Source organism: Monodon monoceros, unplaced genomic scaffold (assembly GCF_005190385.1).
Source record: "Monodon monoceros isolate NGI ecotype Baffin Bay Population unplaced genomic scaffold, NGI_Narwhal_1 Super_Scaffold_16, whole genome shotgun sequence".
NCBI classification, from domain to species: Eukaryota; Metazoa; Chordata; class Mammalia; order Artiodactyla; family Monodontidae; genus Monodon; species Monodon monoceros.
Window position 1 is genome coordinate 86,157,561 of NW_021703772.1, and position 27,471 is coordinate 86,185,031.

The 27,471-nt window shown below is 41.2% G+C and overlaps 1 protein-coding gene across 1 annotated transcript in view; it reads right to left on the bottom strand.

Moving 5' to 3' along the window:
- ARHGAP15 (Rho GTPase activating protein 15) overlaps nucleotides 1–27,471 on the bottom strand; it is a 604,198-nt gene that overhangs the window by 31,476 nt on the left and 545,251 nt on the right. The gene's annotated exons all lie outside the window — the stretch shown is intronic.

The window sequence follows — 27,471 nt, forward strand, 5'->3', positions numbered from 1 at the left end:
CTTCGAGAAAACCATAACTTTCAGTCTTAGTCAACCTTCCCCTCTGTGTTTTAAAATATCAGTTTGCAAACGTTATGGTATTTGAGGATAAAATCATTTTCAAACTCAGAGATCTTTGTACTGTTTAGTGGGATTAAAAAAAAAAATCTATGAAAATCCCATATCTCTTCCGTTGGCCTTTAAACTTTTCTGATTTTAATACGGATAAGCTGCATCTTTAAATATCTTCTAGAACGCCACACATTTCAAATCTTCCCTAAAACACAACGTCACAATTATAGTCCTATGATTCAATGAAGTAATACGTGAGGCCTGAGCCACCCACTTCTATGCAGTGAACATTTCTGAACTTGTTCTGTAAATTGGAGCACCAATTTTATTTTGTTAATTAATTTCATTTTCATTATGTATTAAACTGATGTATACTTCCACCTTATAAATGTATTTTACTGTATAAAAATACATTACATATAAAAGGTTAAAATACGTTTAAAATGAGTGAGAGGGGCTTCCCTGGTGGCGCAGTGGTTGCGAGTCCGCCTGTCGATGCAGGGGACACGGGTTCATGCCCCGGTCCGGGAAGATCCCACATGCCGCGGAGCGGCTGGGCCCGTGAGCCATGGCCGCTGAGCCTGCGCATCTGGAGCCTGTGCTCCGCAACGGGAGAGGCCACAACAGTGAGAGGCCCGCGTACCACAAAAAAAATAATAATAATAAAAATAAATAAATAAATAAAATAAAATGAGTGAGAAAATAAGGGCAAAGGGAAAATAAGGGGTTAGTAGAATATTTAAGGTGCATACTGTAAAGTTACAAATGCTTGCCAAGTTTGACTCGAGGCTTGTCATTCCCTGTGAGTCATATCACTTCCAGGTAGTCTGCCAGTGATCAACTTAACTGTTAACTTCTGAGAACATTTCTGCTTTTCTTGTGCTGTCTATGTGACCATGTCTGTTCAGAGGCACCAAAGATTCTGAATTTCTTCTTTTTTTTTTTCAAGTCAGATTGGAGCAGGGGACAGTTCCCATATTAGCTTGTCCATTCATACAAATATTTAGTGACTTTTATGTGCGGGTTACTCTGAGAAGGGAAGCAGTTTTGCATAGAAGTTAGCTTTGGATTCAGAAAAACTTGCATTCAAATACTGACCCCACTACTTTTTAGTTGGGTGGTCTAAGAAAAACACATGGTTCCTCTGGATGCTAGATTTTTGGCTACATAAATGGACAGTAATACCTCCTTTACATGGTTGCTGAATTGAGAGGATGTATTTCTAAATATTCAGGAGAGTATGGGACACCTGGTTGATGCTCAGTAAACTATGTCTCTTCATGCTAGGTATTCTCAAGAACCAGAAAAGAATAAGAATAACTTCTGCTCTACATTCACTATGCTGTATGTATGTGTCAAGCTCCCCTTCACAGCTATGCCTAAGAAGGGCTATGAGTTGAGTAGGGAAAGATCTCCTCAGATGGGGTCAGATCTGTGATCAAGCCAATCTGAATATAGCTGGACACTGAGCCAGATGCTTCAAAGAAGTGGTAGCATCTGGGATGAGCAGAGAGCATAGAGAGGAGTCTGGGAAGGAGGAGAAGAATGTGGGCCAAGCCTTGCAGAGGGGGATGCGGGAGGTATGGGTGGAGCTGACGAGAAAATTCATTCATCTGAAGAAGTGACACATTCGTTCACGGAAGTAATGGTTAGAATTCCAGGTAGAGCTAAGACAGTGAGAAAGTACTGACAATTTTATAAAAGAGGGACCTCTGTGATGAAATTACCTTCATCAGAAATTGAAAATCTAAGAACTTTAACTTTAAGAACCATCTAGAATAATTAGCCAGTTGGAGGTCAAGTGCCTTCGACATAGCTTATTTCCATTTTCCTTTTACCACTAAAGTCAGCCTGGGTTATAGGACCTGCAAACCGGCTAGATGACCTGGGAAAGCACAGGTTTGCTCATCTTTGCAATGAGAGCCTTGGCCAGCTTCCCTTCTGGCACTGACACCTCAAAAACCTATAAGCCATTTCACTCTTGAAAATGAGAATAAAGGTCAGATGCTTGCTATTGCTGCTGTACCTCGACTTGCCTTTTGGACGCCTCTGTTTAAACTTCCAGATGTCTGCAAGAAATCCTCTGCATGCTGAGTCATTTAAATTTTTGAAAAGGTCTTCTTCTTCCTCTTTTTTTTTTTTTTTTTTTTTCAAGGAGTGGCCTAGGTGTTGACTGGACTGAAATTCCACAGAACTAAAGACAAAATCAACTCCTTTCCCCACCCCCCAAAACAAAAACCTTCCATATGTGTCTCTCTGTGAAGCCACTTTACTACTTCTTGATTTTAAACTCAACAGTTACATTTTTAAAGAGACATCACACTTTGGAATATAAACATGTGAAATCTAAATACAAAATATAATAAAGCAGCTTGAGCCAAGCCACAATTTGAACTTTGTTGTTGTTTTAATTTAGGGTCGTCAAGCACTTTTGAACTTGTTTCTAGCTGTGCTACTATTCTTTGGTGGGTTTCGAGATGAGGCCAGCCACCTTCCAGGGGCTTAATTCGCTCACTTTTGGAAGATGCCCCATATTTTCCTCTGCTTTGCAGCATCTTTCCTCTGAGAGGCTGGGGATACTGAAGCCTCAAAATAGCCCAATACAGAAGGGTATATAGTCTTTCTGCATTACTGATTTGAGATGGTGAAAGACAAATATTGCATACTTTTCTCTAAGCACAGGAAATGCCCTTTTGTGATTCACTCCCCATGTAGACTGAGAAAGACATGATTACAGTGTGTGTTTAGGCCCTTTCTAAGCTCTCTGCCTGGGGATAATGCAGGACTGCTGAGGGTGGTGGCTGCCACCAAGCACAGAGGACTCAAGAAACATTCTCCTCACTTTGGCTACATTGTGGCAGCCCTTATTGTCTGAATTCCTACCTTAGTGTATCCCCAATTGTGTTACTAATGACATTCTTATGGTACAACAATCTCCCTAAAGAAGTTCTCTATACCTGGGGGTGTTTATCTTCTTGGAAAGCCTTTCATTAGAATAGATAGTAATCTGACGTTCCTCTACCTCCCTGACTCTTGCCTCTTCTGATATTTTAAATCCAATTACTGACCTCTATTTTTACCTTCAGGCTTCCTCAGAGGCCCCACCCCACATTCTAGAACACTTCATAGTTTATGACTTCTCCCTCTCATTATAACAAAAATTCCTGAACTCATACTTATTTCAGAAAATCTTTGCTGGCTAAATTCAAGACCAGTCAAGATAACTTTCAACATATACTTTCTACAAATGCTTTGGTCACGCCGATTTAAAGCAATCTAAATCCTTATTTCATTAGATTTTTTACTCTGCGTCTGGACTATCTCTTCTTTGCTGTGATCTGTCTTAGCTTATAACTTTATTGATGAAACAGGATGTGCCAAACACACTTTTAGACTGCTTTGCAGAGTGCTATGAAAATGTGTTGTTCATTTATCTCACAAACATTTATTGAGCACCTACTATGTGCCAGCCACTGGACCAGGTTCTAGCATTACAGGAATGGACAGCATATATTCACCATCTTGGAAGGCACGTAAAGCAGAAGAGTCGTTTCAGTAGGAGAGGGCAGACTATGCAATAACAATAAAAAGTCAGAAAACAAAAATGAGGTGGATCAGGCAACAGCCCTGTTGGAAAATGTGGGTGGCCAGTGAAAGTTTCTCCAGGGCCTTTTAACTTGATGAAAGACTGTATTAAATTGAATGTCAAGCAGATTTGACCTAGGAAATAATGACCAGTGAACAATATGCAGAGCATGATTGATTTCTATTTCCTGCATCACTTAATAACCCTTTAAAAGTGTTATTGTAGTTGTCCTTGATTAGGGCAATTCATTTCCATTTTCTGAATTTTAGGTCCAAAACTATGTGTTTGCTTTCTTGCTTTTTTCTTGGTGTGGTTCTTAGTTTATTAGAGCAATGCTATGGAACGGCTCGTTTCTAAATTTCTTCAGCTATATAAGTGGCAGGGTAACAGATAAGTTTCCTTTCTCTCTCTCTCTTTTTTCCTAAATATGCACACACATACAAACACCCACCTTCAGATTTTTTACTGGCACATCAAGGGGAAAACTTGAGCGTCAGTTTAAGGCTGTGTAACTGAGACCATAGCTCTGTGGCTTTGACTGCACTTCCCAGTGCCGAGTAGACTGCTGGGATTCCACAAATAAATAATAAAAATAATAATGATTTTTAAAGCATTTGGAAATGCTGAGTTGAAAGGTGTGGTGTAAGTGCAATGTTTTATTGTGAAAGTGATATCTCTTGCATTATCTTTTCCTAATGGAGGGTGGAAGTAATGGAGGCGGAGGCACTTATGCCTCCAGACCAGGCGTCCCTGAAGGCGGGGTGGAGCTCAGGCAGGCACTGTGGTAACACTTACTGTACTCGGTAACTGCTTCCTTCCAGTCTAGCAAGAAGGTATAAGAAGAGTCACGCTGCTGCTCGTTCTCCTAAACCTTAGAAAGTCATCCTTGTTTCTTACTGATGGAAGAAGTGAATGAGAATCATACTGGAAAAATACCACAGATTTAATTTATTTATTATTATTATTATTAATATATTTATATTTATTTTTGGCTGTGTTGGGTCTTCGTTGCTGTGTGCGGGTTTTCTCTAATTGTGGCGAGCAGGGGCTACTCTTTGTTGCGGTACGTGGGCTTCTCATTGCGGTGGCTTCTCTTGTTGCAGAGCACAGGCCCTAGGCGCGCGGGCTTCAGTAGTTGTGGCACGAGGGCTACAGTAGTTGTGACTCGCAGGCTTAGTTGCTCCGCGGCATGTGGGATCTTCCTGGACCAGGGCTCGAGCCCGTGTCCCCTACATTGGCAGGCGGATTCTTAACACTGTGCCACCAGGGAAGCCCATACCATATATTTTAAAATATTAACTTTAGTTTTAGTTTTGGTCTCAAATAAATACACATTTGGCAAGAGGCATGTCAGCAGCATGGATATTGTCTTGGACTACGTTATGGGCTGAATTATGTCCCCTCCCCTCTGCCCCCCCCATACACCCCAATTCATATGTGGAAGCCCTAACTCCCAGTACCTAATAATGTGACTGAATTTGGAGACAGGGCTTTTGGTAATTAAGTTGAAATGAGACTGTTGGGATGGGCCTTCATCCAATATGACTGATGTCTTTATAAGTAGAAGAAACTGGGACAGAGAGACGCCAGGGATGCATACACACAGAGGAAAGACCACGTAAGGGCACAATCAGAAGGCAGCCATCTGCAATCCAAGGAGAGAGGCCTCAGAAGAAGGCAAACCTGCTGACACCTTGACCTCAGACTTCCAGCATCCAGAATTGTGAGAAAAGACATTTCTGTTGTTTAAGCATCCTAGTCTGTGGTATTTTGTTATGGCAGCCCTAGCAAACTAAGATAGTCTGGGATTATCTACATTTAGGATTCACACTGAACCAGACAGTTATAGAAAAAGATAAATATTTTCCATACAGTATAGTCTGAGTGCTTTCTCAACTAAGTCCATAACTTTAATTATAAAATGAACATAACCTGTATTAAATTATGAATATGTTAACATATTGAAGGGGGACAAGAAAAATAAACACCAGATTTAGGCTCTATAGGCACTCGAAGGTAGAGTAAAAAAATCTGGTTTCCTTGACCACATTGTCATAATATGCATATATAACAGTTTATTGAATCCAGGCTGTGTAGACAACCAGAAGAACTCTGGCTCCATACTGTCACAATGCATGCCCACAACAAAGACTCTGGGGGAACAGCCCCTTTCATTCGATCCCTCTAAGTATTACCAACATGAGAGCTGAAAACCTTACCTCTGTCTGAAGTATATCTATATATCCATGCATAAGTTATTAACTGGGCTCCCTGGGTTCTGCTGCTGAAACTATCAATATATTCAAATCTCATTCTAGCTACTGCAAAAAAACGGTATGTCAGATCAATGTATTAGTATCTTCTTAGACAAAAGAATCTGGAATTTTTTTTTAAGTTTCTTTCTTATTCCTTGGACTCCAGTTGAAACATAGGTGATACACAGCCTAATAAGGGAAAGTGCTCACCAGGTGCCAGAGTGCAGGGCTGACTGCATCTATGAAACACTGTTGATTGTGTTTGATATACAGCACTCTTTCGTGAGTATTATGTGCTAAGTGCTGTTCTTAGCATCCAATGGCAGAACATTTTAAAAAATTCTTTTAAACTTTCTTAGACATTTTACAGGATGGAAATGACACGGACTGTATCTGAATGCCCTTTAATTGCATATAATGTGACCTTTAATCTATCAGTATTCTCAATTTTATGGGCTGTGTCTTCTGGACACAAACACAGCCTCAGAGGAGTTGAGAAGCAAACCTTTACTGAGAACCAGCAAGCCAAGCTGAAAACTAGAGAAGTTAAGCCAGTGATGAGAGGGGGTCATCCTTGAGATTTATCCTTTTAGATTGCTGCTCTGCATTTCTGGACCCCCCAGTTAAGAGATATATGTAATGGCCAGCCCCTACACCATACAGCTTTGCCTTTCTGCTATTGGCTGCACTTAAGGCCTTTTATCAACGACAACAAACAAAGTAGGTGGTCTTCTACCTCTTTCTAGCTGTAGAAAAAAAAAGTGACATAATTTTTCACAGCCTGAAATAATTGTGGAAGTACAGATACTGGTTAGCATCACTATGAATTATTAGTGGAAAAGTGGGTCTCAGAAGTACGTTACATGTGAAATATTTTTCGTCACTTGAACATGTGCCGTCCAGAGCTGGCCCTGTTCTAGCCGTCACAGGGAACAAACATTTCACATTCACAGATGCTCCCAATTTGGTGCGGTTTGGAGTGTAATTTAGATCAAACGTCTCCATGTAAATGAGTCAGGGTTTCTTAATTAGGTGCCTCTAAAGCAAAACCTTGGACCACATCAGTAGGTGTGGGTGTGGTGCCCACAATACTGGAATCTTTCCTATAGACCAGGCTCCTAGTATCATTCAAATAGAGCTTTTTTTTTTTGGTTGTTTTTCTCAGGCAGTAATAAATCTGCAGATGGCATAGACAGAAAGACGCTACTTCAGAAGAGCTGTCTAAAAACACTGCCTCTTTGGCAAATGCCTTAAAGTAGGTCATTCTGCTGTGATTTAGCTTTTTTCTTTAGATTTGATTGCCAGCTTTTTGTTCCCATTACAAGTAGGGTGCATTCCAGTCCACAGACTTGTTCTTAATTTTTCCAACTGGTATTTGTTTACTAGGATTTGCAGATCTTCCTACGAAAATGGCCAATATCCTGTCACAGCGCTAATCATGCACTTGACCGCAAAGTGAAATGGATGCTGGTGATAATCTGGTGATGCTGAAATATTAAATGCCTTAAACACCCAGTCTTCCCACAGCAAAACTGCATTGATTTATATAGGTCGGTTTGTTGAAATAATTGTCCCATCTTTTATACATGTGAAAAGAAGAGGTGACAGGATGTAAATGGAAAACTTTTACAAGCCATATAGCTGTTTGTGATATTCAGGTTATCTGCTTTTATACTTGTCATTGTTTGTGTTTTTTATAGGGGGAAAATCATTGGGTCCCATTTCCCCATCAAGGCTTCGGGATTTACATGCAGAAACCCCTGCAGCATTAATGAGTTACCTGCATAAATCCCCTGGCAATCGATGGGCACATAGACCTGTTTTGTTATATTAATTATTCCTCACAGAACCTTGACACTGACATTAAACGAGGCCTTAAAAAATCTTCATGAAGGTCTTAAGGTATCTTTTACTGTTCAAATATTAGCATTGCAAAAACTATGTCTAAGGCATTATTCATTTTGTGGTATCACAGGGAAGGAGGGATTGAAATAAGGAGATTGAGCAAAGGGCCCAGGGGGTGAACTTTCTGGTCTTAACTCTTTACTGCTTGGAGGCCAGTTTTCTTAGGACCAAGTTATAATCCTCAAATTGTGATAATGATTAAAATAAATATTACGATCATAGCGAATACAGGAACTGAGTATGCTGTTTTCTCCAGATTGGTGTTGAATAGGGTGTCTTCTCCACAGGCCAAGTTTTGTCTTGGCAAATCGTTGGTGTTTTCAGGTGAATTCCAAAATGTCAGTTAAGAAGACACAAAAAAGAGGGCTCTAGAGAGGAGATGTAAATTATTGGCTAGGTATGTTGCAAGATGGCTTGCTAAGTATGTACTTAACAAACAGACTAGGAAAATGGTTTTATGTGCCACTCTCCTTCATTCCCAGTAAAGTTCCTTTACTTAGAAGGCCTGGGGAGTGTAAGGCTCTGATTAAGCAAATGCTCTGGTAAAAAACACTTACATTATATTGTCATATGTGGATTAGCAGGACTCAAACAACACAATTAGTATTAAAATTACAATGGACACTGCATTATCGTCCTTCGATAATTCACATGGAACTTTTGAATCGTGAAGGAACTTCAGTTGTCTCTGTGCCGGAGTGTGGTTACTAGATAAGTGCGTGGTCATTAGGGATTTCAGACTGGTGGAATGACAGCGAATTGAAATTTGTCTGGATCCTTTCTGAGTGGAAGGTATTTATAATAAGTTGTACTAGTTGATGACGCTCTTCAGGTTTTTACCATGCTGATGATTCCGAATGATCTGTTCACTTTCTATGGTGTTTCCCTTTGCTGGTTAGTGAATTTACTGTGCTGGTCCCCAGTGTGGTGTTTAGCTCTATCCTGCCTCTTCAGGCTCTGAACTCTCTCGGTGAATGTATCCACTCTCATGGTTTGGAATATTTACTCTAAAAAAACCTGATTCCCAAATCTACATTTCCTCCTTTAATATCATACCTTTACTTACCCACTTGCTAAAATGACTTGCTAAGTCCCCCCTGCTGCTCTACCCTGTGCTGGTTACATGGGGCACTAAAGGAGGAAATGATTTCTGCCCTCAAGGAGTTAAAGTTAACAACTACCTATATGGAAGGATTAATTAAGATTTTTTAACAGGCTGAGTAGAGCTGTCTACAGTTGCAATAGGAGCTTTGGGGGGCTTCATCTCTTTGGTGCTTTACAGTATATAACAGGAATTTTATTCACCTGTAACTCTGGATTAAGTCCTTTGAGGTATCAGTATCGTAATCTCCTCTAACACAGAAGAGGAAACTGAGGAAGCTGTTTTATCCAAGGCGACAGGGGTAAGGAGTCAGTGACTCAGGATCCAAACTCAGGTTTTCTGATTCGGAATCCAGTGCTATCTCCACTCTCACTTGGATTCAGCACAAGATCAAGTGTCTGGACTGGACCCTGCTTGAATTTCCAATTGTGTCAGCCTCTAATAACAGTGTGTAGTCTTGGCTTTTACTTTCTTTATCTCCTTCGATTCGGGGTGTGCACAAACACACACACAAACACACACTACAAAGTAGATAAAGTTAAGCATTATTCCCATGCTAAAGACAATAAAGCAGCAGCTGAGAAGTGAAGCAACAGGCCTAAAGTTATTTGGGAAACTTATACCCAAGCAGGGGGCTGGAATCCAGTTCTTTAGATTCCTTCAACCTATCAGAGGCAAATGCATGAAGAACTTTCCACCCACAAATAACTCTTTCTAATTAGATTGGTAACTGGATAAGTTAGTTTTCCAGCTGGTTTTCTTGTTCTCCTAGAATGTATTCTCAACACAGTGATTCTTTGAAAACTGAAATCAGTTCATGTCAGTCCTGCTCCAAAATCTACAACTGGCTCTCCCTTTCTTTTAACTAAGAGCGAAGACCAGGTCCTTATTTTTTTATTTTTAACATCTTTATTGGAGTATAATTGCTTTACAATGTTTTGTTAGTTTCTGCTGTATAAGAAAGTGAATCAGCTGTATGTATACGTATGTCCCCATATCTCCTCCCTCTTGCGTCTCCCTCCCTCCCACTCTCCCTATGCCACCCCTCTAGGTGGTCACAAAGCACCGAGCTGATCTCCCTGTGTCATGCGGCTTCTTCCCACTAGCTATCTATTTTACATTTGATAGTGTATATATGTCCATGCCACTCTCTCACTTCGTTCCAGCTTACCCTTCCCTCTCTCCATGTCCTTAAGTCCATTCTGTACGTCTGGGTCTTTATTCCTGTCCTGCCCCTAGGTTCTTCAGAACCATTTTTTTTTTACATTCCATATATATGTGTTAGCATGTGGTATTTGTTTTTCTCTTTCTGACTTACTTCACTCTGTATGTTAGACTCTAGGTCCATCCACCTCACTACAAATAACTCAATTTCATTTCTTTTTATGGCTGAGTAATATTCCATTGTATATATGTGCCACATCTTTATCCATTCATCTGTCGATGGACACTTAGATTGCTTCCATGTCCTGGCTATTGTAAATAGAGCTGCAGTGAACATTGTGGTACATGACTCTTTTTGAATTATGGTTTTCTCAGGGTATATGCCCAGTAGTGGGATTGCTGGGTCATATGGTAGTTCTATTTTTGGTTTTTTAGGGAACCTCCATACTGTTCTCCATAGTGGCTGTATCAATTTACATTCCCATCAACAGTGCAAGAGGGTTCCCTTTTCTCCACACCCTCTCCAGCATTTACTGTTCGTAGATTTTTTGATGATGGCCATTCTCACCGGTGTGAGATGATACCTCATTGTAGTTTTGATTTGCATTTCTCTAATGATTAGTGATGTTGGGCATCTTTTCATGTGTTTGTTGTCAATCTGTATATCTTCTTTGGAGAAATGTCTATTTAGGTCTTCTGCCCATTTTTGGATTGGGCTGTTTGTTTTTTTGATATTGAGCTGCATGAGCTGTTTGTATATTTTGGAGATTAATCCTTTGTCAGTTGCTTCGTCTGCAAATATTTTCTCCCATTCTGAGGGTTGTCTTTTCATCTTGTTTATGGTTTCCTTTGCTGTGCAAGAGCTTCTAAGTTTCATTAGGTCCCATTTGTTTATTTCTGTTTTTATTTCCATTTCTCTAGGAGGTGGGTCATAAAGGATCTTGCTGTTATTTATGTCATCGAGTGTTCTGCCTCTGTTTTCCTCTAAGAATTTGACAGTATCTAGACCAGGTCCTTATAATGGTCTCAGAAGGCCCTGTGTGATGTGGCCTTGTCAACTAGGTGACTCCTCTCCCCACCCTCCCTCTGCTCAAGCCACACCGGCCTCCTTGCTTTGCTGTAGCTTGAAGACACCAAGATGCTGGATGTTCTCTACACATCTCTGGAATGCTTTGACTCCAGGCAAATCCGCCTCATTAACCCCCTCCCCTCCCTCAAGTCTTTTCTCAAATCTCCCCTTTGTAATGAGTTCTTCCCCAATGACTGCAAACCACCGGACTCAGGACCCTGGCAGCACCCTTGACCCTCCTCACTCTGCCCCATTTTTACTAGTTCCTTAGCAGCCATTTTCTTCTAATATGCCATAGCATTTCCTTGCTTATTATGTTTATTTGTTTGATTTATTTATATTATGTGTGTTATGTTTATTATGTAAACTCTGTGAGGGCAAAGGTGACTTCTGTAAAGTTTACTGATGATCTTAAGCTCCTAGAACAGTGCCTGTCACATCCTTGGTTCTTAAAGTCCATCAATAACCCAGTTTCTATAAGTGACATCTCCACTCTTCTTTGTCTACAAATTGGACATCCTGGCACTGTCTCAAACTCTTTCCAGTCATTTATCCATCATACCAAACCTATCAGCAAATACTATTGACTCACTGCAAAGTTTCTCTAAAAATTCCCCTCTTCCCACTGAGCTCCTCAGCCAACACAGGACTAAACTGCTCCTTAGCCTTACTCCAAGCCTCCCTCCCAAATCCATTTCACATTTGATCCTTCAATGAATTGAGATACTTAAAACAGAAACCAAAGCAAAACTTCTATTCTCCAACTGCTCAATAACCTGCCTTGGGCCCCTATTATCTAAGACTTCCGATTCCGACTTTCCTGCCAGGCCCTACCCATGACCTGGTCTCTCCCTGTACTCAGGTCCCTCCTCCTCCTTTGCTCCCTGTCACATCCTGGCTTCCTTTGGCTTTTCTCAAGTGGACCCACAGAACATCTCATTTCTTGCCAAATCCTACTTGTGTTTCAAAGCCTAACTTCAGGTCCACTTTTCATTGCAGACTTAACTATTTTAGTCTACTTCTTCCCATACATGCTGTTTAACAGTTAATTATTCTCTACTCTTTTTCCTAAGTGCTTTGTTCCCTTTTAGATAAGTATCTCTGCAATGGCAGAACTTTATACTTCTTTTATCTTCCCAACCCTCCCCAGTGTGGTATGGAACACAGAGTAGGCACTCCATAGCTACTGTTGATTCACTGATTGATACTTATATTCTTCTGTTTCTTGTGTGTGTGTGTGTGTGTGTGTGTGTGTGTGTGTGTGTGTGTATATGCTTTACTGTGTTGGCTTTAGATAGCTGAACATTTCAAATGATATATTCTGAATGATGGCAGGTAATAAGATTTTTGTAGCTATACTGATGAGCTACATATTAGGATAAATGTATATCTAAACTCCAGCCTTATCTAGTTTAAAGCGTGTTTACAGCATGTCTAAATGTAGGAACCCATACTGCTTTCACCAGGGATTAATTGGGTCTTGCTTTTAGGCATGTGTGTGTTTGTGTGCGTGTGTTTGTGTGTGTGTGTTTCCATACATCTAAAGTGAATTCTATCATTAAGAAGTCACAAAATATGTAGATATTAGTATAAAAAGCACTTGGGAAATAACTAGATAAAGAATATAATCAATAATCCACCCAACAATTAAGTCTTTAATAGTACATGCAGACTTCAGCATGGAAACCTCCACAGCACACAGCAATAAACTAAGTTTGCATAATATAAGCTTAAAATGGCCCATTCTTTGATGTTTTTCAGCAACTCTGATTTTATTTTACAAGGCTCTGCAGGAAGATTATTACTCCCTTCACTGTCCATTGGTCAAGCTTTGAGGGTCTGCATTCTGCCATCTTGTCTTCTCTTGACTCACCTTGAAAGACAGACAGTTTTCGTTCTTGGGAGGTCATCCCAGACCACTGCTGGCTGGTGTGTCTCTGCTACAGCACCAACCAGTGAGTGGAAAATGCTACACTGTTCAGAGTGGGCATCTGATTCATGAAACATGTTCAGGGGCCAAATTCTGTGCCTCTCCCCATCCTCTAATGGCAGAAGCCATTTTAGGAGTGAGTTTTACGAGTGGATTGGATTCGTTACTATTTTGAACTCTCCAAGTTTCTGCTTCCTTTAGTTCCTAGGACAAATGAAAGTGAGCCTGATTATTCTGGGTGTTATGTCTCATTTTAAAGTCCTCTTTCTCTTTGTCCAGCCTCTGCCCTCTTCTCTGCAAGAAATGACTTCTAAAAGTTTGGTTCCCAGACAGCAGCACCTGGGAGCTTGTTCTCGATGCAAAATCTCAGGCCCCATTCCAGACCTCTTGAATCAGATTCTACATTTTTAACAGGATCTCTAGGTGAAGTAATTGATAAGCACCTTAAAGTTTGAGAAATCCTGAGCTAGAACTTTCTGCAACGGTTGGGCAGCCATCGTGTTGGCCGCAAGACTAGTAGGTGGTGGAGCTCTCACAGTTCCCATCGTCCACCACTGGACCCCCCTGGATGTCCTCCACCATTTAAATCCCCCTCCACTCTACCTCTTCAAAGCTTGTTTCCTGAGAAGGCTGAACTAGTCACACAGCACGAGGCACAGGCACACCTGCACAGATAGAGGGCACTCTTTCTTCCAGCCAGTTAGTTGATACCATTAAGCCCTTCTGATGGAGCCTAGGTTGTGAGAGGTGAGGCGTTTTGGATGGGCCCCAGGATGACAGCTTTTACCATTTGTGGTCACTGATGTTCCTGCGGTGCTTTTTGTGAGAGAAGGGGTTGTTAACCTCAGTGTATCCTGGCTGACTTCCAATCTGCATAATTGCATTCAGCCTACCTAAGTCTGCTCTGTAGTTTCAATTAAGTAAAGTATTGTTCACTTCTTGTACTAAACTGCTGTGTTGTGTGGCTACAGACTGCTAATTAGCTGGTGTTTTTCAGGTGACTGCATTCGTGATGAACAAAACGTCTCTCTCTGGCTATCTCCCTCCCCAGTCCCGCTATCTCCGCGGCCACCAGCCCACACAACCTCATGCCTGTTTTCTTCTATATCACCATTTCTTGGATAAAAGTGCTTTGGGATCAGAAATTACTAGAATGTGACACTGAACCTTTCTTTACTTTCTCTATGTAGCCAACTGCTTCTTAGCCTACCTAGCCTATTGTAGGGTGTTGGAGGGGAAACTCAAGCACAGAATGGCAAGAATGTGATGAGGGGTGGATAAAACAGGCCTTCCTCTGCCAAGATGAAAGGTAAATGCCTGTGATTGCCAGGGAAGTATGAATTACTTTAAGAGCCTGGCACCCTAGGAATTGGTTATTCTCAGTGTGATATGAATGGAGAGTGAGGTCAAAGAGAATGGGGCGTGCATTTTATTTCTCTTTTCCCACTAGTTAGAAAAATACAGCTGGACATGTAAACCAGCCATAAAATACCTCACTATCTCTGTGGGGGATGTTTGACCCTAAACAGGAAATGTGGCCCCGGGAGAGTGAACGGAGTCCCTTTCTGATGAATCAAAGGTCAGTACCAAGGGAGCACTTGCAGCTCTGGAATGGCAGCCGGAAATGAAAGGAAGTGGAAAAAAGGTGGGTGAGCAGGGAGGGGACAGAGTTGTGCTCTAATCAAAGAGGAGATGCATTTGAGGGTGAAATTTTTCTGGGATGTAAAATGATTGCTCAAAAAGTGTTCAAATGGGAAAAAGAACCCAGATTTAGGTAAAGTATCACACTCTGCATGTCTTTTCACTATGTGAGGACATTTATCCTGTTTTGATGTCTAAGCTCAGAGACACAAATTAATTAGATAAAAATTCCTTTAGAGCAGGGATAATTTCTTTTACCTTTTCATAGCCCAAACACTATGCGCTAAACAAATTCATGAATGAATGAATGAGTGAACTCACTGACAAAGGGAAAAATATTTATTAAGAGGTATATGTTGACTGGGAGTTCACGGAGGGTAGGTAAGAAAATGCTTTTAGCTCTCCGGGTGCCAGCGCCCATGTCTTGCCTACTCCTCGCTATGGCCCTGCCCCGAAGTGTTCTACTTGTCTCTCAGAAAGTGGGAAAGAAAAGAAGATCAGGGGCTTCCTGAATCTCATCAATGGACTCACCGAACGCCTATAACAGATAGGCTGGTTTGCATATCCCTGCGAGGAGAGGAGGGGCAGGGCTAGAACCACAAAGTTGGGAGTGAAAGTCAGGCTAAGGGAAGTGAACATTCCCAGATAAGGGCAGAGAGATTGATAACATAACTGAATGCAGTTCCCAGATGCTAGGAACTGATTGTTTTCCTGGTAAAATTATCCTTATTTCCAGCTCAGCGTCTATCACGTGAGAGGCACTTGATCTGTTATTTGTATAAAGAATAAATGGGGAGATGGATGACGTATTTGGCAATGCTTTGAAGGTGAAAAGAGTTCTCAGAGTGAGGGGCAGGAGGAAGAATTTGAGGAGGAGGGTGATATTGGGAGAAAAGGCAGAAAAAAGAAAGGGGAAAATGTCAGCGAAAAGAGTCTGACAAAAGAATGTATGACACAGAGGAGAAGAAATTACTAGAAGTGAGGAAAAGTAATCTCTGTACAAAGGGCAATATTTAGTATAAAGCTTCTAAGTTCTGAATGTATTTCCAACTTCCTTTGTACACATTAACCTGAGGAAAAATTATAGACCAGAAAATGTCACTGAGGCAGAGATTAAAAAAGCTTTAAAAATCCTAATCTTCAAATCGAGCTCTACTGTTTTGTAGATGATTTCAAAGATTTTCCCAATGTCCTGATCCAAACAGCCCCTAAATTCATTTCCTTGTCCCCCAGAGGCTCTCATTCCAGGTAAGCCCGTGGTTTTAGCTGCGGACCTCTTCAGAGTCAAGTGTGGGTTGAGTCTGCCACTGGCCACAGACTAATTATTACTTATGGCTGAGATTTCCTTCTGTCCATTACTAAAGCCCAGTCTTTTCTCAGCTCAGCCAATACAGTCTTGGGATCTGAAATCTCATATACAATCTGCACTTTTTCCTGCATGAGGCAAAACCCCCCAGCAACGTGGAAATGTGCAGCTACCCCATGCGAACTATTCCTGGATGTCACCCTGCAGCTCTAATTTCTTCTTTCTCCTCTGCGTTTTGGGTGCTGCAGCCGGACCTGTCAGCACCTTGTCACGGCTTCCTTGTGCGTGGGCTACCATAGGATTCTGTGTTCTTAACAATTATCCGTAAAAAACCCCACAGAATCCTTCACAAGTAGAACAATAGATTTACATTAACAGATAAAAGAAAAAAAAAAAAAGAAAGCTACTTTAAAAATTTTGGTGTCCTGAAGCAGGAGCTATTTGTAAATGCTGCCGTGTGGCCTCCCCTTTTCCAGTCCTGAGATGCTCTTTTGTTCATGGTGTGACAAGGATGCAGGGAGCCAATTTGATTTAACTAAATAATACACAAATGCCAGGAATACTTTCATATCTCGTGTACAGACCAGAATAAATTACTCCGATGGAATGTTTTGTTTTCTTTTCAGGGAACAACCCCGCAGATTACAAGGAGCTAGGCTGACAAGGAGTGGCTAAGAAACACTATTAAAAGTCACCTATTTTAATGTAGGGCTAAATGACAGAGGATTTCACTTGGGTTCAAAAGACAGAGGCCTGGAGAGGAAGTTGACAGGCAGACAGCAGTGAGAAATTAGCCTTGTCCTGGAATTCTTATAGGCAGTGGGGAGAAAAATAAGTCCAATAAGAAATGAAAATAAGGGAACTAGTTCTCAGAATTAAAGGTGAACCGAAAGGAATTGGCAGCTGTCTGGACATGCCAGCCAGAGGGGCCACAGTATCTGATACACGTGACAGACCAAGAGACAACTGCAAAGCTCCCCAAACAACTCGCCTGAAGGGCTTGCCAGGAAGCCAGATGCTGCTTCTGGAAGAATATCTTCCGTGGTTGGGCATCTGGGTTCAGTGCTTTCCATTTAAGGAGGAGAAAGAAGGTGGTAAAAGACAGCACCATCACTGCCTTTTAAAAAAATGTGTTTTTTCTACACACACACACACACACACACACACACACACAAGCATTAATAAATATGGTCATGGAACTTGTTTTTAAAAAGGACCCCCCAAAATAAAACTTTTCCCAGTGCTTTTTAGGTAGAAAGCAAGCTGTTAGAGGGAGAGAGAGAGACAGAGAGACAGAGATAGAAGGATAGACACCAAGAAACCCCTTATTTAAATATGTCACTATACTAACTAATTAGGTTATTTTATTTAAAAGATTGGGATTATAGCTGATGTTCAATTTAAAAAGTTATTCAAGTGATGGGCCTGTGCCTCTATCACAGTTGGCCTGTCATTCTCCCTCTTTCTTCCCTGGAAACAATCGAGTATTGGTGTTGGCAAGGAAGCAGAATGTGGTCTAGTGGACTGGAAATCAGGTGACCTGAGGTCTGGTTGATTTTTTTCCCCCTTCCACTTTGAAGTTATGTGTCTCTGCTCCATAAAACAGGAGAACCAAATTTCTTTATACACTTTTTTTTTTTTGCCTCTCACTGTTGTGGCCTCTCCCGTTGCGGAGCACAGGCTCCGGACGTGCAGGCTCAGTGGCCATGGCTCACGGGCCCAGCCGCTCCACGGCATGTGGGATCTTCCCGGACCGGGGCACGAACCCACGTCCCCTGCATCGGCAGGCGGACTCGCAACCACTGCACCACCAGGGAAGCCCTCTTTATACACTTAATAGCACAGGTCAAGTTTTTGTAATCATAATTTTTTTCCTTGACCTGATGCTAAATAATTCAAGGTAGTAGGAAGTCAATATTGGATCTGGAACAAAAGATGGACAGGGAGGTTGGCTGATATGATAGGAGACAGGAGTGATACAGATTCTTTAATTTAGTAGTAAGAGTACTCACAGAAGGTATAGAACTAAGTTTTGAAATTCCAAGATCTGTTACAAATCCAAGATGATCAAGAAATCAGAAGAAATGGCAATCCCACCCTGGGCTGCACTAATTGAGCTAAAGGGCTCCAACACTGGTCTGTGGTCACAGATTCCCTGACCAAGACTCACTCAGCAAGGTCAGCTTCCCTTAGCTCCCATTCATCATTATACTCCAGGCCTCCTAACTTGCAGTCTTAGTGATAATATTGCCTCTTTTACAATTAAAACTGCTCTTCTCTTCATCACGATGAAAGGATAAATATCAGGTGAGGAGAGAGAAACTTGAGAAAAACAATTTACTTAACAATAACCTCAAAATGGAATATTCCCTAGTGCTAGTGTGAAGTATATCAAGTTTCCAAGATTACAAGCTTAAGAAGTTGATCTTAATTGGAACCACCAATGGCTATTAGATGTCCATCTTCTCTTCAATGAGTTCATGTGATTCCATTTGTTCAGCAAAGATCATTGAGTATCTATAACGTGTGGAACACTGTATTAGGCTCTGGGGATATAGCAAGAATCAAAATGATACAAATTCCTGCCCTCCTGGAGCCCAAGCACTAATGGTAGAAGGGACCAGGTCATAATTTCCAACTTTATCAATGTTTCCAGGACCTGACTATACTAAAGAACAAGTTTTCTTTCTTCTGGATTACTATATGTTCATTCCTATGGCTTTTCAGGAGCCAAAGGATGAATGTTAGAAAAGGAGATCACATCACTAGAAATTCTGCCCAATGTCCCATTACCATAAGAATTTTCTAGGTCTTGTGGAAGCAATAGTTTTAACCACAAAATATAATACCTCTGCTCTCACCACGTTTTCTATTACCAGGCATGCTAGTCTCAGACCCCTTTCCCAGTATCCCTTCCTCTGGCCACTTCTTCAATGGGGACACCCTCAGGAGTCTGTCCTCAACTCTCTTCTTTTTTTTTTTTGCGGTACGCGGGCCTCTCACTGTTGAGGCCCCTCCCGTTGCGGAGCTCAGGCTCTGGACGCGCAGGCTCAGCGGCCATGGCTCACGGATCCAGCTGCTCCGCGGCATGTGGGATCCTCCCAGACCGGGGCACGAACCCGTGTCCCCTGCATCAGCAGGTGGACTCTCAACCACTGCGCCACCAGGGAAGCCCTCAACTCTTTTCTAGGTTCACACCTTTCCTTGGGTTTATTCATGACCTCACCCCAAGGCCATCTTTAAACTGATGACTCGCAAATTCATACCTAGATTCCAATCAACTTTCCCGCATTCCCAACATATGTTTCTTATTCTCTAATGGAATATGAGCAATGACCAAATCACATCATGTCCAGAAAATTTCAACTTCTTTTATGTCTCCAATTTTCTCCTTTTGCTCTGTTTGAGTTAAGGGTATCACCATTCAGCTAGTTCAAAACCTGGGTGCCATCTTGGAATCTTCCTTCCTCTTAACCTCTTACATGTACTCAGTGAGCGTGTTCTATTGAATCGACCTCCTCCATGCCTCTTGTATCCATTCCTTTCCCCCACCCCACACTCCCTTACTATGGGATCTCTGATTTAGACATTATACCAGCCTCTTAACTGGTTCCACTACCTCTAGCGTTGCCCTCCTTATAAACACAAATCACATCACCTCATCTGCCTGCTTCAGACCCTTCAGTGATTTACCTAACATCTACAGAATGAATTTCAAACTCCTTAAGCAAAGCATATGATGTTCATCACAATTTAGCTCTAGTTTACTACATTCTGGGCTTATGTCCTGTCACCTCTTTCATGTTTCCTAATTCATCATTCCAGAGGAGTCAGCATGTCTTTACCACACTGTGGTTCTCCTTCTTCCTGCCTCTTTATACACAGTCTTCCCACTGCCTGTAGCAGGCCTTTGTCTGCCAAACTGACCTCCTTAAAGATAGCCATGTCTTCTCCTCTGGGAGGCATTCTTTGGTTTCTCTAGGCTAAATTTCAGCTCCTGCTTGGTGCTCTCATACTGTCTTGTGATATCTCACCACACTTATTATAATTGTTTATTAATTTATCTACCCTGGGAAACTATAGGATAAGTGAGGGTAGGAATCTTTTTTATGCCTCTGGTATCTAGGTGAAAGGTCAGTAAACTGTTTCTGTAAAGGGCTGGATAATGAATATTTTTGTGCAACTTGTTACAGCTATTTAATTCTTGCCACTGTAGCATGAAAGCAGCCATTGGCAAGACATAAACATATAGGTGTGCGTGTGTGTTTCCCAATAAAACTTTGTTGATAAAAGTAGGCAGCAGGCTGGATGTGGCCCATGGCCATAGGTTGCCAACCTCTGATCTGGTCCAGTGCCTGGAGTACAGTAGGTACTCATTTAAGACTTCCTAAAGGAATGGGTGGATAGGACTTCACAGTTAACAAATATTTTCTCAAGTGTGAATTTATTTGACCCATTTCACATATAAGCAAAAGGGAGGGTTAGAGGCATTAAAGGTTTTCCTAATGTTGTACAGTTTCTAAGGGCTGAGGTTGGGACTTGAGCCTATGTCTTCTGATTCCAAATCCCTGGTTCTTTCCATTAGGTGAAAGGCCAAGATTCACAGTGGAGAAGGGTGAGGCAAATTAAAAAATTTACCTCTTATGAGGGAAATACCCCCATAAGGTGAGCCACCGCTAACAACAGAGAAGACAGTGATAAACGGTCAGTAGCCATTTTAAGTTTTGTTTTGTTTTTTATTATTCAGTGGTTAACTGTTAACATTCAAATGTTAAATCAAAAGATCTAAAGTAATTTCACTCCCATCTTAAAAACCTTATCTCCCAAAGCCTTCCTCTAGAACAAGGATCCACCACTGGAAGGATCATTGAACTTAGTCCCCAGCTCACAAACCTTATAAATCCCATGCCAAGATGTCTCCTAAGTAGATGACATTTTAATGATTACTACAGGGAGTTGGGAACTATTGCTTCATCCTCACTATCAGAGTAATTAATTTTCTTAACTACAGGCCAAATTCTGCCACGGGAGTCCAGTTGAGAAATTTCAGGCCCATAGGAAGTACATTAGCTCTTCAAAGTGATTAGGGTGCCATTTCAAATACACAAGCAAAGGAGCTATTAGGCTTCTGGCTTATTTCAAACAACTTGCAGCCCCTGTTTCTCAGGGAAAAAAAAAAAAAAAAAGAAAGAGAAAAAGGGAAAATAACAATTTGCTAAGGTTCTTTATTTTCCAGTAAAAACACCCATGGCCTGCAAGTCATTGGATATCAGGTATTGTGGCTGGGTGAGAGACCAAAGTGTACAGAAAAAGGGTGGAATGCCAGAAGGCAGCACAGAAAAACACAGCCTGCTCCAAAGCACCCCAGAGCTGAGCCTTCAGAGGCCTGACGGGAGGCAGAGCCTCACCAGCCATTGCTCTTGACCAGAGAGAAGGGTGCCGGCTCATGGGCTTTCCAGTCCATCTCTGGCCATGTCTCACCCCCCTCCCCACAAAATATCAGAAATGCTCACAATGCCATTTTAAAGACAGAGTGGATGAATTATTTCCTCACCATTGTTTCCTCATACAACCCCTATATTTCTAAGTCATCATCATTTGAGTTGCCTCTGACATGCTTTTGTAGAGTATTTATTTAACATCCATGAAGACCACAGAGAAGCTTTAAATATCGGTTTACTCTCACAAAATAGCCACAGCTCAACAGTTTCGCCTTTCAATGAGGCATTCAACTGGCATGCTTCCATGAGACTTGTCTATTCACCTTGGAATTCTATGAACAGCTGGACGATTTTCTTAGCATCAGTGCTCTCCTTTCAGCCTATTTTACGAAGTGCAAGTCTCCTATAAGAATGTTTATTTGCATCTAAAATCTGCAGCAAATATATTCTTCCAAGGCTATCTTTGAAAATCAACGAATGACATTATTTTATGTCACCTCTAAAAGCCACCCATTTCTAAGACATTTTGACTTTCTCTGGACAATACATACCTATGTGGGAATTGAATGTTCTTTTATATCCTCCCCCCCCCACCATCAAACATTTGAGATTGTTTTGGCTTCCAAAATGCATGCCACAAAGTAAATCTGGATAACAAGTTCAATTTAGCTGGGGGAAAAATATTTTTGTATTTATCTTCTAAGTTTTCTGTAATTCTCATGTATTACTTTTATCCCGGAAATAAAAATGTGAGAAAAGACTTCAGCAATAGCTAGGACAGCTTACTTATAGGAACGGCAACAGGAATTCTAGAACTTGAAAAGGTCAGTGTCCATTCTAGGTGGATATGTAGCTGATAAAATTCTAGGAGTATTTACACTGGGGATTTGAGGCATAGGGTAAGGCCCTACCAGCTCCAAATTATCTCACTTACCAGGCTTCCACGTGGCCAGTGTGCTGTTCTGCCTGGTAGGAAATTCTCACTGTGAGAACCATTCTGATAAGTTAGACAACAAGAAGAGAACCGTCCCTAGGAAACTGCTGTGATGGGAGGCTCTGGGCAGGAAGCAGAGGAGGACCTGTGTCCTTCTCCAGTGTTCCCACGCCTGCCTAGAAGTCAAGCGGACCAGACTTCCTTATCAGCAAGCTACAACTTTGAAGGTGAAAATAGTTGGATTTGAGAACACGGGACAAGATTCAGATCAGGTTGATGGAGAGCTGGTGACAGTACAGAATTGGGCAGGGGAATTTACACAGGGACTGGGCAACACATGGAGGCGTCACGTGGTTTGTCAAACATGTGAAAACAGCCTCACTGGGACTAGGGGAAACTGGCTGAGTCAGGCCAGTATAGAAACTCAGGTTTTGGCAAAAGATTCTGTGGTGGGGTAAAGAATTTTCTGGAAGCCAGGAAATTTGGCAACCCAGCCCCTGCAATTCTTCCTATATTTATTTCATTAGAAATAATTTTATATTTCTCTCACTATAAAAATAATACATGTTGATGTCTGATGCTTAACTAGAACCAACTATGTGCTAGGTATTGTGCTAGACTCTTTAAAAGGATTATTCCTTTACTCCTCACCACAGAAATAGGTCCTATTATGATCCCTGTTTTGCAGATGAGAAGAAGGAAGCTTAGCGTTAGGTCAGTTCTAAGTTACATGCCCAGTAAGTGGCAGGGCCAAGGCTCACATTCAGTTCTGCTTAACTCCAAAGCCTGTTCTCTTTACCGGTTCTCTTAACCTCAATATCTCTTTCTATCCCATTGTTAGGAGAGAAAAAGAAACACACAAAGAAAAAAAAAACTTTCGGGCTTCCCTGGTGGTGCGGTGGTTGAGAATCTGCCTACCAATGCAGGGGACACAGGTTCGAGCCCTGGTCTGGGAAGATCCCACATGCCGTGGAGCAACTGGGCCCGTGAGCCACAATTACTGAGCCTGCGCGTCTGGAGCCTGTGCTCCGCAGAGAATAAGAGAGGCAGCGGTAGTGAGAGGCCCGCGCACCGCGATGAAGAGTGGCCCCCGCTTGCCACAACTAGAGAAAGCCCTTGCACAGAAACGAAGACCCAACACAGCCATAAATAAATTAATTAATTAAAAAAAAAAAAAAACGAGAAAAAAAACTTTCATTGTTCAACAACTCTAAGAAATATTAACATCTCAGCAAATAGCTTTACAGTCTTTTCTAGATGCACAACTTTCCCACATATTTATACTCTCCTTAAATATATAAAATATTGTATCCCTGACTTTATTTAACTTAATACAAGCATTTCCCTAATTAAGAAAACAATTAGCTGTGAACCACATTTTATGAAGCTGATATGATGTACCATGTTCTATATAACCTTCCCCTATCACTGAACACTTAGGTTGTTTCCAAGTTTCTACCAGTGAAAATAGTAAAATTTTATCTGCATAAACTGCTCTCATCCCCCAGCATTACTTAGGATAGGGTCCTAGCAATTAAGATGATTGGCTCAAAAGGCATGAAGATTGGAAAGGTTTTCATTCTTGAGCTATATTACATATGTGGCTTCATACCATGCTGGTTGGAACATCCCCACCAGCAGATCTAGAGGGCTCGATTCAATTCACACCTGACAAAATGGGGTTTACTTTATTTCATTAGTCTTCTATACCCTCATCTTAATCTTCCTCTTTCCCCTGTCTGCATTTCAAAACAGAGAAAAAAGTGCACCCTTATAAACACTGTCTCCTTTTGCTTTTTAACTTGCTACCAGAGGAACTATTTTTACAATTACTCAGCACTGAAACCGCAGACTTATTCCCATGGCTGACTGGATAAGGGGGATAAAGAAATGAGAGAAATAAAAATTGTATGGAATTTTCCTTTGAAAAGTCTCAGGATTTGGACCATTGCTTTCCATTTTATGTTCATCACTCCAAACCAACTACAACTCCCATGTGGCCTCTTAGGGTTTTTTTCTCCTTCTATCTCGTTCACCCTGCACCCTGCACAGAATACTCTTTCATAAACACAGAGCACATCATGCAAATGTCCAGCAGATAAAGTCTCAATGGTCCTCTATTTCTTATATAACCTCTTTGCCTGGCTCTCAACGTCCAACCACTACCCATCAGCAAGCAACCCTTATCTTTCTAGGTCTTCCTTCCCATTAACTTCATCTTCACTTTGCCTGCCTGCCTTTCCAAAGAAGCAGGCTGAAGGAACATGCATTCGACACTTATATTTTAACAGAGATAGAACTTGCCATTTATATGATGATTCAGAGCTGTCACAGGACCTTCCAGTGCTTATCACTGTAATGTCAATTGGTGAAAGTGCCTATTAATAAAGGTTTCTGGCTGATGGCATTTTGAGATGATAGTGTATTCTGAATTTCTGGTCTCAATCTATCACAGCGGAAGCACATACTTCACCTTGAGTTTGATCGAGAATGAGGACTCTGGACTCTGAGACTATTCAGTCTGTGCAGCTATTGCGTAATCTTATGCTTAATATAATCACAATCCTTTAAAAATTCTGGCTTTTGTGGACAGCACTTGCATCCACCTTCTAGCCCAACTGTGCTGTATTAAGCTTTCTCAGCTGGTAGTTGCTCTGCTTTCAAGGGAATGTTTAACTCAGAGCTTTGCAAAAATGGACTTCTATTCTGTTGGCTACAGAGTACAACGCAGGTCAAGTGGAATTTTTGGCACTTCATTACGTTCCCTGACCCTTACTAAACAAACTTCAAAATATATATATATTTGCAGCAATTTGGAATAAACACTACACACAAGTGTTGATGGTAGATTTTCTGAAGAACTACCAAATGCATCACGACTAAGGAAAACATTCTAATGATTCTTTCAAAGATGAATACGTTTAAATTCTCGTTAAACAATCTTCTTATTTAGCCTTCTCAAGCTTTGATGACATGCCACGATTGGCTGTTTATCAAAAACTTAACAAGAAATGCTTAACAAGATATAATCATGTGCACACACTTCTGCATAATTAAACCCCGTTTATAAATCATTGCAGGGTGGAATATGGTCACACCACTCAAGAAAGGCGGGTGGCTAGCAAATAACACTTTTTTCTCCATCTGTAATGAAAAATCTTATCATGTGAATGCTGTGAAGGTGACATAATCATCTGATCTTAAATCTTAGTTAAAAACATCTATTTCCATCTCAACTGAAAGTTCTAACAAAATTAGGAAATTAATTTAAATATAAGAAACATGGTCAGGCACTAACTGTTAATACTGGGATTGTTGGCATGAAGGTGGAAGATTCTCATCCTTTGAAGGTTTTTAATTGGATAGATTCTCATCTGTGTGTGTTTTTTTCAAACTAGGATTTAGCTGATTCTCAGTTTCTTCATTTTATAGCTGTTCTTTCAGTTGGAAAAAAAAAGGAATAATTGAGACTGAGTAATGGATATTTCTCAAGATCTCTGAGACTAGGTATTGCACAGCATTAAAGAGTACACTTTTCCATTTGTTTTACGACTTTGTCCAGTTAAAGTTACTGAGATAAGCACTCCAGTATTTACTTGTAACTTGAAAGCCCTTTCATGGTGGGTCTGGATCCTAAGGGAAAAGAATTAACATTTGAGGAATGCTTACCTTGTGCCAGGCTTTTTATATGCATTATCTCATTTAATTCTCATAACCACAAGATACGGTTGATATTATTTAATCTGATTTTATGTGCTTGAGATCATGAAGGGAGTATAAAGTATAGAACAAGAATTTGACTCTAGCTTTCTCTCTTTATTTTTTTGAAGCCCAAGATCCTTTCACTTAACCACACTGGGTTTCCCACTGAAGCCAGTAACGTGGAGGTGACAAAAAGGGGCATTCTAACAATAAGGGATGTTCTGAACTTTGACATAGGTTCCCCTGTGGGAGTAAAATAAGTAAGAAGCAAATATGATGAATTAGATTGAAACATGTTCCCTAACGCAGTGTCCGGTGAAGTGAATTATGGACCATCCATACCATGGAGTACTATGCCATGAAATGGAAAGCTGTTCATGAGTTGCAAAACAGTAGATGAACAATATGTGCAGAATGATATACTCTAATGCAATAAACAACCACACAGAGGTATGTATGTCCTTAGGAACAGGTCTGGAAGGGTAGATACAAAAATGTTAGTTGCTTCTGCTCAGCAGGCTAAGAGTGACTAGTAGGCAAATTCGACTTACATGCACGACAGTTGCTTAAATTTTGTGTGTGTGCAATTCTGCACATTACATTTACAATTAAAAATCATGTAGTGGATGAGTTGAATAAGCTGTAGGAATGACTCAACCAAAGGCATGGGTGATTAAAGAGATTTAATCTCACAAAAGCAAAACGGCCCAATCTATTTGAAACTCTGTCAGGCTTCAACATTACTATATGCATATGGTGAAAGCTACAACCTCATCACTTGTATTGCACTTTGCATTATCTGAAGAAGGTGTTAACAGAAGGCAAATGAGGAACAGTCATTTCAAACTTAACGTGTCCAGAATGAAGTTCTCCAGTCGGCTCTTCCTATTCAGCCCGTCCTCCTCCAGTTTTACCCATGTGTGCCGCACTACCATTTCTCCACTTGCCCAAACCCAAACCCTAACAGCCACACTTAATTTCTCCTTTCCCTTCCCTACTGCACCCCAACCATCAGCAAATCCAATCTGATCCATCATCAAAATACCTCTTTAAGGCCTCCACTGAAGTCACCATTACTTCTTGCCTGGACTACTATAGTCTCCTCCGTACAGGTTTCCCTGCTTTCACTTTTGCAAATCATTCTCCACCTGTCAGCCAGGGTGATCTTGTATATCCCTCAATTTAGCACTCTTTATGGCTCTTCACTGTATTTAGAATGGAATTCCACTCTCTCACTGTGGCCCACAAGAACCTATGTGATCTTACACTGGTCCAACATCTATGACCTCAACTCCACCACCATGCCCCTTGTCCATTAGGCTCTAGCCCGCCTGGCCTGCTTTCTGCTTTGCAAATACATCAAGCTCTGTGCGGCCTCTGGGTCT